This window comes from Caretta caretta, chromosome 2, assembly GCF_965140235.1.
Source record: "Caretta caretta isolate rCarCar2 chromosome 2, rCarCar1.hap1, whole genome shotgun sequence".
Lineage (NCBI taxonomy): Eukaryota > Metazoa > Chordata > Testudines > Cheloniidae > Caretta > Caretta caretta.
In genome coordinates this window covers 35,959,243-35,971,335 of record NC_134207.1, presented here as the reverse complement: position 1 = coordinate 35,971,335, position 12,093 = coordinate 35,959,243, and the positions used below count along the sequence as shown (strand labels likewise).

The 12,093-nt window shown below is 42.1% G+C and overlaps 1 protein-coding gene across 1 annotated transcript in view; it reads right to left on the bottom strand.

The window, feature by feature from the left end:
* Window positions 1–10,471: 10,471 nt before the first annotated feature.
* DPYS (dihydropyrimidinase) overlaps window positions 10,472–12,093 on the bottom strand; it is a 47,124-nt gene continuing 45,502 nt past the window's right edge. Inside the window, exon 10 of the mRNA XM_075124978.1 lies at window positions 10,472–10,673. The gene's annotated coding sequence lies outside the window, so the exon portion shown is untranslated. The remainder of the gene's footprint in view (window positions 10,674–12,093) is intronic.

Sequence of the window (12,093 nt, the reverse complement as noted above, 5' to 3'; positions counted from 1 at the left end):
TCTGGGGCAATGGCAGACTCACAGCTGTCTTCCACATTCGGTTTCTGGGGAGCAGTCTGCCTGGTTACCAACATTTAAAGAAAAACAATTTCTAGGGAACATTCTAACAAAAGCTTGGCTATCCCAGGGGGAAAGGGAGAATTCTATGCTTCCTGATGACTTCTGTGTTCTAAATATAACGATCTTCAGGGCCTCAAACAGACTGGGGCTCAGACCAGCACTAAGAGCTTTGGATACAGAACTGAACCTATGGAGACTCCTTGATCCTCTGTTCCTTAACTACTAGGGTGACCAGATGTCCTGATTTTAGGGTCTTTTTCTTATATAGGCTCCTATTACCCCCCACCTCCTGTCTTGATTTTTCATATTTGCTATCTGGTCACCTTCCTTACCTACCCCCTTTATCTCAGTTGCCTTCTGGGGTGGGGGAAGCCCAGTGGCCTGAAACCCTTCCTCTAGAACCTTCAGAGAGGAAAGACAGGTCTATCTCCCCTCTGGAGTCTTCAGGGGACAGGTGGGTCTCTGGGCTTCCTGGTCTTTCTCCTGTTTGTCTCTGTCCTGTGAGTAGGGGAGGTTTGCAGTTTTCTTAATCTTCCAGTGTCCCCTTGGAGTGTTGTCTGCATATCCCCCTTCAGTGTTCCTCATCCCCTGGTGTGTATGTCCAAGTGTGTTTGCTGCCAGTGATCCTCTTATGTTCTCTTGTGAGTTTCCTGCAAAACATTCTGTTCCTCTCCCATGTGCTCCATATCCTCCAATGGGTCTTCCTTTCTCCATCTCCATGAACTGGGAAGGGGTAGGAAAATTGAACTACCATCTCCCTCATCGCTCACAACAGGACCCAGGAAACTGTTGTATCTATTCCCAGCTCCCCACTGTGGCCCCTAGTCACTGGAAGTCCACTTTGTTATCTAATGAGCTAAACCAGCTGCCCTGGACTTCACCTGGGATTGAGACCACCCAAGTTAGTCCTAGGAAAACCAGGAGAGTTGGCAGGTGTGGGCCTGCCTCTTCTGTACAGTGGTATCATTCTGTGGTGAATGTTCCCATATGGGTTTTCTGTGGGGAATTTTCTTTTTTTTTTTTTAATGGAGTTAGTTTGTTTTGCAAGAGGCTGTACAAATCAGCTAGTGGAGATATTGAGGACTCATCAAAAAGGAATCAGTTGCAATGCATGGCAGTTACAGACTGGGTAACCCAGAAGAAAGGCTGACATGAAGAGTGAAGGTGCGAATAAATTATGAGGCCTGCATGTGAAAAATGAAGTCTGTGGCACTTCTGATATTATTAGACTGCAAGCTTCTTGGGGAAGCAACCTTGTGTCATACCTGCAAACTGTCATACATACATATGGTGCTATCTGAATAATCTTCCATTTTGATACATAGCTCATATTTAATTACAAAAGGTCTGTGCTGTGAAATCTGTTACCAGCTGCCTCTGTAAACTCTGTTCAACCTTTCTCAGCTGCAGACAAAGTCTAAGTTCTGGTAGGAGGGTTCATCTTCCATCCTGGTAATGCTTTTGGCGAGGAGGGTAACCCACTGTCTATGTGAGCTGAGGTCAAGTCCCCAGTGTACAGTGCAAAGTGTGGTAGATCAAACCCCAAACACACCATACGGCCCTTCCGTGGGGGAAGCATACCTACCTCTGACAGATACTCAAGGGATAGGTCTCCCTGATACTTTGCTGACACTTGCATAATTTGCCAATAAAGTTTCATTGAATTTAAATGAAAAATGTATGACCGGCACCTGTGTCTGCAGGACTAGTAGCACCTGAGCTCCTCTGACCATTTGTTTGATTCTGTGCTTAGGGAACTTGGGCACAGATGTGACTTGGAGAAGGTAGGAAACTAAAGAGCTCAAGAAATAAGCTATCAGGTTGAATCATGATCGTGGTGGGAACATGAGATCTAGTTATCCAAGGGTCAGATTTTGTTATCCGTACTTACGCGGGGTTGTATCTTACTTCATGGTTTGTCCCATTCATGGTTTGTCCCATTCATTTCCAATTGATTACCCAAGGAAGAAGGTCCTATTCCATGTGAGTAATGGTGGAAGAATCTGGCCCTATGATTTTATGCCACATCCCCCACCACAGTATTGTTCTGGTGCTGTCCTGCTTCCAAAGGCTGTTTGGGTCTCACTTCTTGCTCTTTCTCTCCCTTACATTTCCAAACAACACAGAACATTATATTTTCTCCCCTATCCCTCAGCTCCTCCTTGGCTGTTTTCCAGTTTGTTTTGGTGGATTTTACCTCTCCTTTTACAGATTGCTCAAGTTACATTGGTCCCCCAGCCACCAGCCTTTTTATATCAGTTTTTCCACAGATGTAAGACATTAATTTTTTCTTTCAACTCAACACTGACTCACTCAGTATAAATGTGAAATTAAGGGTTTTATTTATTTGCAGCCAATAGTTAATGGATTTACTCTGAGAGAGAGGTTGGAGGGGGTGGTCAGAAGCAGCGGTGAGAGAAACACTAGGAAGTGAGTCCCAGAAGTACAGCTCACACAGCAAAGACTCACACTGAAAGAATGAACCAGACGGCTGGATTTTCCCTTTGATTCATCTGTCCCTTCTCTTTTGCCTGATACTCCAGTGCTCAGCTTCCCTTTTTAGACACCCTTGGTCAGTAAGGAAGGTGTTTTGTTTACTGTGAAAAATCTCCCAATCAATTCAACTCCTGTTTGTAAAATTAATGAAAAGCTGACCTGATTGTCTATTGAGACTGGTGTGATCTAAGTGAGGAGAACAGGGATTCAGAAGGGTATTAACCACCAATGGTCTGAGTCTGTGTACTCTCTCCCCTCACTACTAAATGTGCCATGCTCCAGCTTTGTCTTCCTTCAAGGCCAGGTTAAAGCCTTTGTTTCTCTGTTAGTGTTGTTGCTGAATTTTGTGTGGGTGGGCTAGGTATTATACCTAAGAGTGGATGCAGGGCTTACAAGGGGCTCTTACTCTGCTCCTGCCTTGCAACTATTGTGACATACTGACTCACTTTGTTTTCAGTACAGTCTAAATTGCCCAGAGGCAGTTACACGCTAAGAAATTAAACATTATAAAAAGCCTTCAGTTTTGTTTTACGTTATAAACATCCAATGGCTAGATGTTGAAGCTAGACAGATTCAGATTGGAAATAAGGCATATTTTTGTTAACAGTGAGAGTATTTGACCACTGGAATGATGGACCAAGAATCATGGTGACAATTTTTACATCAAGATTGGATATTTTTTTCTAAAAGATATGCTGCTCTAGGAATTATTTGAGCAAAATTCTATAGTCTGTGTTATACAGGAGGTTAGACTAGATGATCATAATGGTCTCTTATGCCCTGGGAATCTATGAATTTTACAAAGTTCTAAAAGTCAGGGTGAACAGATTAATTTGCACTTATTAAAATAAGCCTGAGAGTCAGGGTGTTACCTTAACGAGGGTAATCATAATAGGCTATGAAGTAGCAGAAAGTATGTAATGTACTGCCTAATGTCCTTGTGACCAACTTCCCTCTACTGCAGGGGTGGCCAACCTGTGGCTCTGGAGCCACATGCGGCTCCTTGTGTAGGCACCGACTCCGGGGCTGGACCTACAGGCGCCAACTTTCCAATGTGCCGGGGGGGGGGGGGCTCACTGCTCAACCCCTGACTCTGCCACAGGCCCTGCCCCCACTCCATCCCTTCCCGCCCCCTCCCCTGAGCCTGCTGTGCCCTCGCTCCTCCACCTCCGAGCCTTCTGCATGCCACGAAACAGCTGATTGGGAGGTGCGGGGAGGGAGGGGGAGGTGCTGTTCAGCGGGGCTGCCGGGCAGGAGGCGCTGGGAGTGGGGTGCGAATGGGGGGCAGCTGACGTATTACTGCGGCTCTTCGGCAATGTACATTGGTAAATTCTGGCTCCTTCTCCTCTCAGGTTGGCCACCCCTGCTCTACCAGATATGTAATATCAGAACTGCCTTCCAGTGGCCCAGAAAAGATATACACCATAATACTATGATTGTCAGTGGAGATTCTTCTTTAGTTCAAGTCACAGCGGGTATCTACTTTAGGAGCAGGAGGCCTGGAATTATCTCACTGCTGATGCCTATGAAATCTATGCATGTGGAGTAGAGCTTGGTGAAAGTTTTCATCCAAAGCTTTTTCTTCATCCAAAGAGTAAATAAATAAATAAATAAAAAGTCCAAATCTAAATTTGTTTTGTTTTTTTGATTTACCAAACATTTTGAAAAAATTTCATTTCAGATTGACCCAAAACAATTTTCTTTTTTTGGTATGGCCAGGGAATCAATCAGTTATTCACAGAGCTTTAATCTAGGGTGGGTGGATCTCTGATGAACCTGAAGTCTGATTGACTAAGGGAACTAGTATAAGTACTTGTGACTATAAAAGTGCACCTGAAGTCTCCTCTGCATGGACAATACTGGAGAGGAGGTCGGACACAGAATCAGAGTTGTTTCTTTTCACCCTGATGAAGAGGTGCTAACCATTGTTAATAGTGAAAGGGTGTGATGACCTTTCTTCTCAACAACAATGTAACAAATCACTTCCATTTTAGGCTGCTGAAATCTATTGTTTATAGCATAAGTCCACTGCTTGGCAGGGAAGGAAAGCCAAGAAAGGACAACACCAAGAAGGCTGAGCTCTTTAATGCCTATTTTGCATCAGTCTTTGCTAATTGGGACCAGATGCTTAACACAATTAATATTAAAGTGGAAGGAACACCAGCTACAATAGGGAAAGGACAGGTTAAAGAATATTTTAACAAGGTAGATGTAGGCAAATCAGCAGGGCCTGATGACATTCACTCTTAGGTATTTAAGAAACTAGCTGAAGCAATCTCAAAACCATTAGTGATTATCTTTGAGAACTCCTGGAGGATGGGTGAGGTCCCAGATGACTGGAGAAGAGCAAACATAGTACTGACCTTTAAAGAGGGGAACAAAGAGGACCTAGGAATTATAAACCAGTCAGCCTAACTTTAATTCTTGGAAAGATACTGGAACAAATTATTAAATTATCAATTTGTAAGCTCTAGAGAATAAAAGGATTATAAGTAATAGCTAGCATGGATTTGTCAAGAACAAATCATGCCAAACCAACTTAATTTCTTTCTTTGAAAGAGTTATTGGATAGGAGGGAAGCAGTAGTGACGGATTTTAGTAAGGCTTTTGAGACAGCCCCGCATGACGTTCTCATGAGCAAATGGGGTCTAGATAAAATTACTATAAAATAGGTGCCCAACTGGTTGAAAACCCACACTCGGAGAGTAGTTATCAATGGTTTGCTGTCAAATGGAGAGGACATATTTAGTGGAGTCCTACAGGGGATTGTCCTGGATCCAGTACAAGGCAATATTTTCATTAAATGACTTGGATAATATAGTGGAGAATAGGCTTATAAAATTTGTGGATGACACCAAGCTGGGAGAGATTGCAAGCACTTTGGAGGACAGGATTAGAATTAAAGATGACTTTGAAGAATTGAACTTAAATCATCAAGATTAAATTCAGGAAAGACATACAAAGTACTATACTTAGGAAGGAAAAAAATCAAATGAACAACTGCAAAACAGAGAAATAACTGACTAGGCTGTAATACCACTGAAAAAGATCAAGGAGTTGTAGTGGATCACAAATTGAGTGTGAGCCAACAATGTGATGCAGCTGCAAAAAAGGCTAATATTCTGGGGTGTATTAACCAGAGCGTTGTATGTAAACCCAGGGGGTAATGTCCTGCTCTACTTGGCACTGGTGAGGCCTCAGCTGGTGTAACATGTCCTTTAAGGAAGATGTGGACAAACTGGAAAAAGAGTCTAAAGAAGAGCAACAGAAATGATGGTATGTCCTATGAAGAAAGCTAAAAAAAACCTGGGCATGTTTAATCTTGAAAAAATGAAGACTGAAAGGCAACCTAATAAATATGTTATGGTCTGATATAAAGGAGACAGTCACTGATTGATCTTCATGGCCACTGAAGGTAGGACAAGAAGTAATGGAATTAATCTGCAGCAAGGGAGATTTAGGTTAAATAAAATGTTTTTCCCAATAGCGCTAAGATTAGTTAAAGACTGGAATAGGTTCCTAAGCGAGGTTGTGGCATTCCAGTCACTGGAGGTTTTTAAGGGGGAGGTTTAAGTTGGATATTAGGAAAAACTTTTCCACTAGGAGGGTTGTGAAGCACTGGAATGCGTTACCTAGGGAGGTGGTAGAATCTCCTTCCTTTGAGGTTTTTAAGGTCAGGTTTGACAAAGCCCTGGCTGGGATGATTTAGTTGGGGACTGGTCCTGCTTTGAGCAGGGGGTTGGACTAGATGACCTCCTGAGGTCCCTTCCAACCCTGATATTCTATGATTCTAAGAACAGGTTAGATAAACACCTGGCAGGGATGGTCTAGGTTTACTTGGTCATTCCTCAGTTCAGAGGGCTGGACTAGATGACCTCTCAAGGTCCCTTCCAGCCCTAATTTCTAAGATTTTATGATTAGGGCCTTAGTGTCTGTATCTGCAATGGGAAAATGACCATTTAGCACAGCAAATGAGATGACCTAGCTATCTTGCAGTACATCATAAATTTTCTTGTAGCTAAAAACCATACATAAGGGCAAAACCCAGTTACAGTCTGTGAATAAAAGCGTAGTTTGTATTCATGAAATCTATACATTAGTTAAAACGCTAATTACATTTAAAACATATATAAATTAATAGACATCTCATCCCTTCATTAATGACCAATAACCCAAGGCCTCCTCCTTTAAGGAGTACAAACTCTGGCATAAAGCTGAAGAAATCCAAATAGAAATGGCAAGTTTTGTGGTAAAGATATGAAATGTAGGTTCTTTATTTCTCCTGCCATAAAAATATGTTCAGGGAGCCTTCAAAGATTATATATTTTTCACAGATAATATACTTTCATGGTTTAGAGAGCTCAGTTTACATACATTTTTATATGACTCATAAAACTACTCTCTGTATCACACTGTGAAAACATCTGTTTTTGGAAAAATCACTAACAATTCCTGTAATGATTTGCAGCCTTCTGATCTCAGCAGGGCCACCTCAGACAACTCCTGAGCCCAAAGGACATTTGAAAATTCTGGGCATACTTACACTATCCAGCTGTCTGACAGTCTTGACTCCCAGGCTCTAGTTTTGATTATCACAGAGTCACTGTTTGACCGTCACCCTGGGCAAATCACAGAGGCCAACACTTTCAAACTTGAGATCAACATCTTTATTTAATTAGCTAAAAGAGCGGCCTGATGTGCAGAAGTGTTGAACAGTCACAGATCCCAGAACCATACAATCAGTGTAATGAGATCTATGAGCCCCACAGGTATGTGGTGTGAGGCTTTTAGACCCTTGGATGAAAGGCAGCCTACCAATGCAAATTACTATTTTTACATGCAAATGTTTATCTTCTCCTGTCCCCTCCCTGTTTTCACACTTCTGTCCCATCATCTCCCCCCCCTGCCCCCGCCTCCCTGGCAAATAGCAAAAGATGTTAATAAGAAAATGTAGTGGCTCTGTGACTGACAGCAGGAGCCACAGAGTGGGGCAGACTGCAAGAATCTGAGGTTTCACACATGTTTGACGTTTCCACTCATCAGAGATGAAGAGAGTTATCACAAACATTTCAGCAATACTGTATGGATAAATTGCCCTGCTCCCTCTGCCCCCTCAAAGCTAATCTGAGTAGTGGGAATCCAACTTAGTTCCTCCTGAATGTCCCTATTGACCACCCTGCTGAGATATCTCTACATTGTTATCCATAGGCATAGGACTTTATTGGCCTTCCAGGAGCTCATTTCTCCCACAAGCCAGTAAGTGACTCTGGGACTGTTTTTAAAGCAGAAGTCATGATTCTTAACTGTCAGATCTAGCATCACAGCCCCTACCATGCCTCTTCTGTACTTCTATTAAAGCTGCAGTATTCATAGATGGGTGGCAAACACCATCAGCCTCTGAGCTGACTTCCTCTCCTGCTTGGTCCATACATGAAAGCAGAGTGGGGACAAAAATCTTCCCACACCTCATGAAAGCTTCTACTGGTCCCACACATAGGACTGGGAGCTCCCTAACACTTCAAAGTTGGGACCCAATGGCTCCATGCATGACAGAAGGTTTGCTGGGTTCACCACTCTCCCAAGCTTTCTGAAGCACATGCTTTCCCAGCAACTGCTGTCAAATAAGGGACAATACAAGGAAACATTCAGTTTTTGAAAAAAACACACAAAACAGGATTGATGTGTAGCAAAGGCCCTACTTTTGGCTGCTTACATAGGAACAGAATACACATATAATGTCGAACCATGATATTAGCAGTAACATAGGCCTTCTGGGAATATAGTTACCTTCCAAAGAAGAAAAAGGGTTGAAATTTAACAAATGAGAAGTTTTTCATCTTTTTTTTTTTTTTTTTTTAAGAAACAGACTCCAGGAAACACTGACTTTTGTTAACATTTCCTTTGTCAAAACCCAGGTTTTGGTCCATGAAAAAAATCCAACAATGATTTTGAATAAAAAAGCCATTGAAAATAGGTCTGTTTCAAACTCCGCAAAATTGAAAGTACTGCAAAAAAATTAAAATTTGAAGCTTTTTTTTTAAATCAGCTCTCATTATTGCTAACATACTCTGGACCAAGTTGCCCTGTTAAACTTTTATTGCATCCAGTTCTCATGCTTCTCTATGCGTAGTGTGTGTCATTGTGCATTGTAGAACTGATCAATGAAATTGTTTTTAATTGTTCACTTTATTAATATAACTTCATAAGTAAAGTATTATGAATGGAACTACATTCATTCATAAAACCAGGTACCCCAACAACTGGCTAATTGAGTTTCACTTTCAATCCAGTTGCTGCTTAAATCACTGAAACTTGCACTGCTTCAACATTGTAACTTCTGTTCACTGTTTGCCATTCCTTACACTTATCCATGTTGTAACCCAAACTCCATTTTTACTTGTCCCAAACTCCATTTTAAAATGCTCACTTCATTTTTGCAAAACCCTGCTGTAATCCGATTAGTATAGTTTAGATGTGTGAACGAGGTATGTATGGATGATAGAATCAACCTCCAGCCCCAGACTGTCCTGATGAAATAAAGTGTAAACACCAAGGGCTGAAGATCCAGACAACAGCCCTGACAAAGCAAGCAGAGTCCACCCTCAAAAGAAAAGAGCAAAAGTACAACTGAAGAAACATCAAAGCCAGGTCCCAGGCTGAAAGTCATGTCTACAACTGACGGGTGATCAATCACACCGAACCCAGAGGCAGCCTGACACAGCAAGACCTACAGCCTCTGGATTCAAACTGAAGCCTACAAAAAGGATCGGTGAGATGGAAGACTTTGGAGGGTAACATTCTGCTGCCAACATGGAAGGGCATCGGTGCATGCCCAACAGAGACCCAGCCCTTCCTTGCGTCCGGCTTTCCTGGCCAGTTAGCCACCACAAGCTACAAACCCAAGCCACGAACTGAAGCTACATTCAGGACTGGTAACTATCTAGCAGCTACAGAACATTTGATATATATATATATATATATGTGTGTGTGTGTGTATGTATACATAGATATTAGATATTAGTTATTGGTCATAAATCAAATTGTATTATTATAATAAATGTGACATCTTGTCTTGTCCCCTGAAACGCTCCTTTGCAGCTGGGTAATGCTAGCAGATTTGTAGGATCACCACCAGTTTTCTCACCACCTAGATTAGCCTGGGAGAGGGGATAAAAGAAGCACCTGACCAGACTGGTTGGAACAGATCCCCAGGAGGGCCAACATCTAGTAGTGATAGCACTACTAGATCAGAATAATCTCTTGCAGCATCTAACTTCTTCCAGGAAGGCAGAACCAAGTACAGCACTTGATAGCAAGATTGCCGTAATTCATCCACAAGCTGTTGAACTAGATTCAGGAGCTACTGGGAGAAATTTGTGGCTTGTATTGTGCAGAAGGTCAGACCAGCCAATTATAATGGTCCTTTACTGGCCTTAATCTGTGAATTCGTGAACACAGAACTCCTCTCTACCAAGTGAAGCAAGAGATTTAGACTTAATCTATGGTGGCTTTATGGGGCGAGAATAAAGAAAACTTGTGTTTAAGCCCTAGAAAGAAATGTATTAAAGCCTTATTATTTTGCTCGACTAGGTGATGTTTTTAAAAAGTAAAATGTGAAGAAATACCATCCCAGCAGTCAGAGTTTAAGACTTTGCAAGTAGCTGTAGTGTTAACATAGCTTTGCTTTTTTGTGTTACTCTTCTGTTATAAATGTTTGGTTCAACTAACTAAATTCCTCTAAAGCAATTACTAGAATGACAAGAGGTTTCAGAGTAGCAGCCATGTTACTCTGTATTCGCAAAAAGAAAAGGAGTACTTGTGGCACCTTAGAGACTAACAAATTTATTTGAGCATGAGCTTTCGTGAGCTACAGCTCCGATGAAGTGAGCTATAGCTCACGAAAACTTATGCTCAAATAAATTTGTTAGTCTCTAAGGTGCCACAAGTACTCCTAGAATGACAACATTCACTCATTAAAGCATATTAAGATCTGTAGTGCCTATTTTGGCAGCTGGTAAATTTTGGCTCTTCAGAAGTTGATGCTGGACTTACTCACGACGGGCACCAGAATGCATTGCTTAGATGGGGCAAGCAGGATCATTTTCATCTGGCTTTATCTACAGAGAAACAAGGAAGACAATATGATACAATCTTTCAAAAGGTTTCAGAGTAACAGCCGTGTTAGTCTGTATTCGCAAAAAGAAAAGGAGTACTTGTGGCACCTTAGAGACTAACCAATTTATTTGAGCATGAGCTTTCGTGAGCTACAGCTCACTTCATCGGATGCATACTGTGGAAACTGCAGCAGACTTTATATACACACAGAGAACATGAAACAATACCTCCTCCCACCCCACTGTCCTGCTGGTAATAGCTTATCTAAAGTGATCATCAAGTTGGGCCATTTCCAGCACAAATCCAGGTTTTCTCACCCTCCACCCCCCCACACACAAACTCACTCTCCTGCTGGTAATAGCCCATCCAAAGTGACAACTCTCTACACAATGTGCATGATAATCAAGTTGGGCCATTTCCTGCACAAATCCAGGTTCTCTCACCCCCTCACCCCCCTCCAAAAAACACACACACAAACTCACTCTCCTGCTGTTAATAGCTCATCCAAAGTGACCACTCTCCCTACAATGTGCATGGTAATCAAGGTGGGCCATGCCCAGCTCAAATCCAGGCTCTCTCACCCCCCCCCCTTTTTTTTTCTACTTTGCCTTTTGTCTCCGGAAGTGGTAACAACAGAGGGAGAGCACTAAGAACTGGAAAGAAGGATTACAGCTCCCTTGCTCTGTTGTAGCTTTAGCCTTTGTTACTCTCTGTTACAAGAGCTCTCTCCCGTATGACAGAGGAAAACAAATAACATGCTGTTCATTGTTACTGCAACTGATGCTCTGGATGAAGCTTCACACTGCTGGAGACATTCACAGAACCATAGAAATTAAAGATAGAAAAGATAAGTCCATAATCCTGCCATTGCAGGTTTGTTCCCTGCAGTATATTTATTCATTAGTGCCTTGTATAGCTGCGTTTTACATTATGCAAGTAATGGAGCTTCTTCCCTGTCTCTTGGGATACTGTTCCACTGGCTTGCAGACCTCACTATTAGCAAATTTCTCCCCCAATGATCAGCCTAAGTTTTCCTTTGCTTACTTTTCATCTGATGACTCCTACGTGCTTGGCCCATCTTCAATTATTCCCCTGCCATGAGGCATACACCCTTCACATACTTGTTGTTTGCGGTCATTTTGCCCCCTCGTTACTGTTTAGTGAAACTATAACTTTTTAAAAATTTCTTTCTGAGTCAATCCCTTCTGCTTCTTAAACACTTAATGGCATTTTTCTGTAGGAAAGAAAAGATGTGACCAATACCCTTCTAGTGGAGCCCATCTTCCTTGAGGCAAAGGTGCTGAAAATGTCACCACCAAAAAATTGACATTTACCAACAGTAGCCACAAGCAGTATCTGAAATAAACCTGCATTTCTCTGCTTAGAATAGGGAATAACAAAAAGAACTGTAACTTAGATACT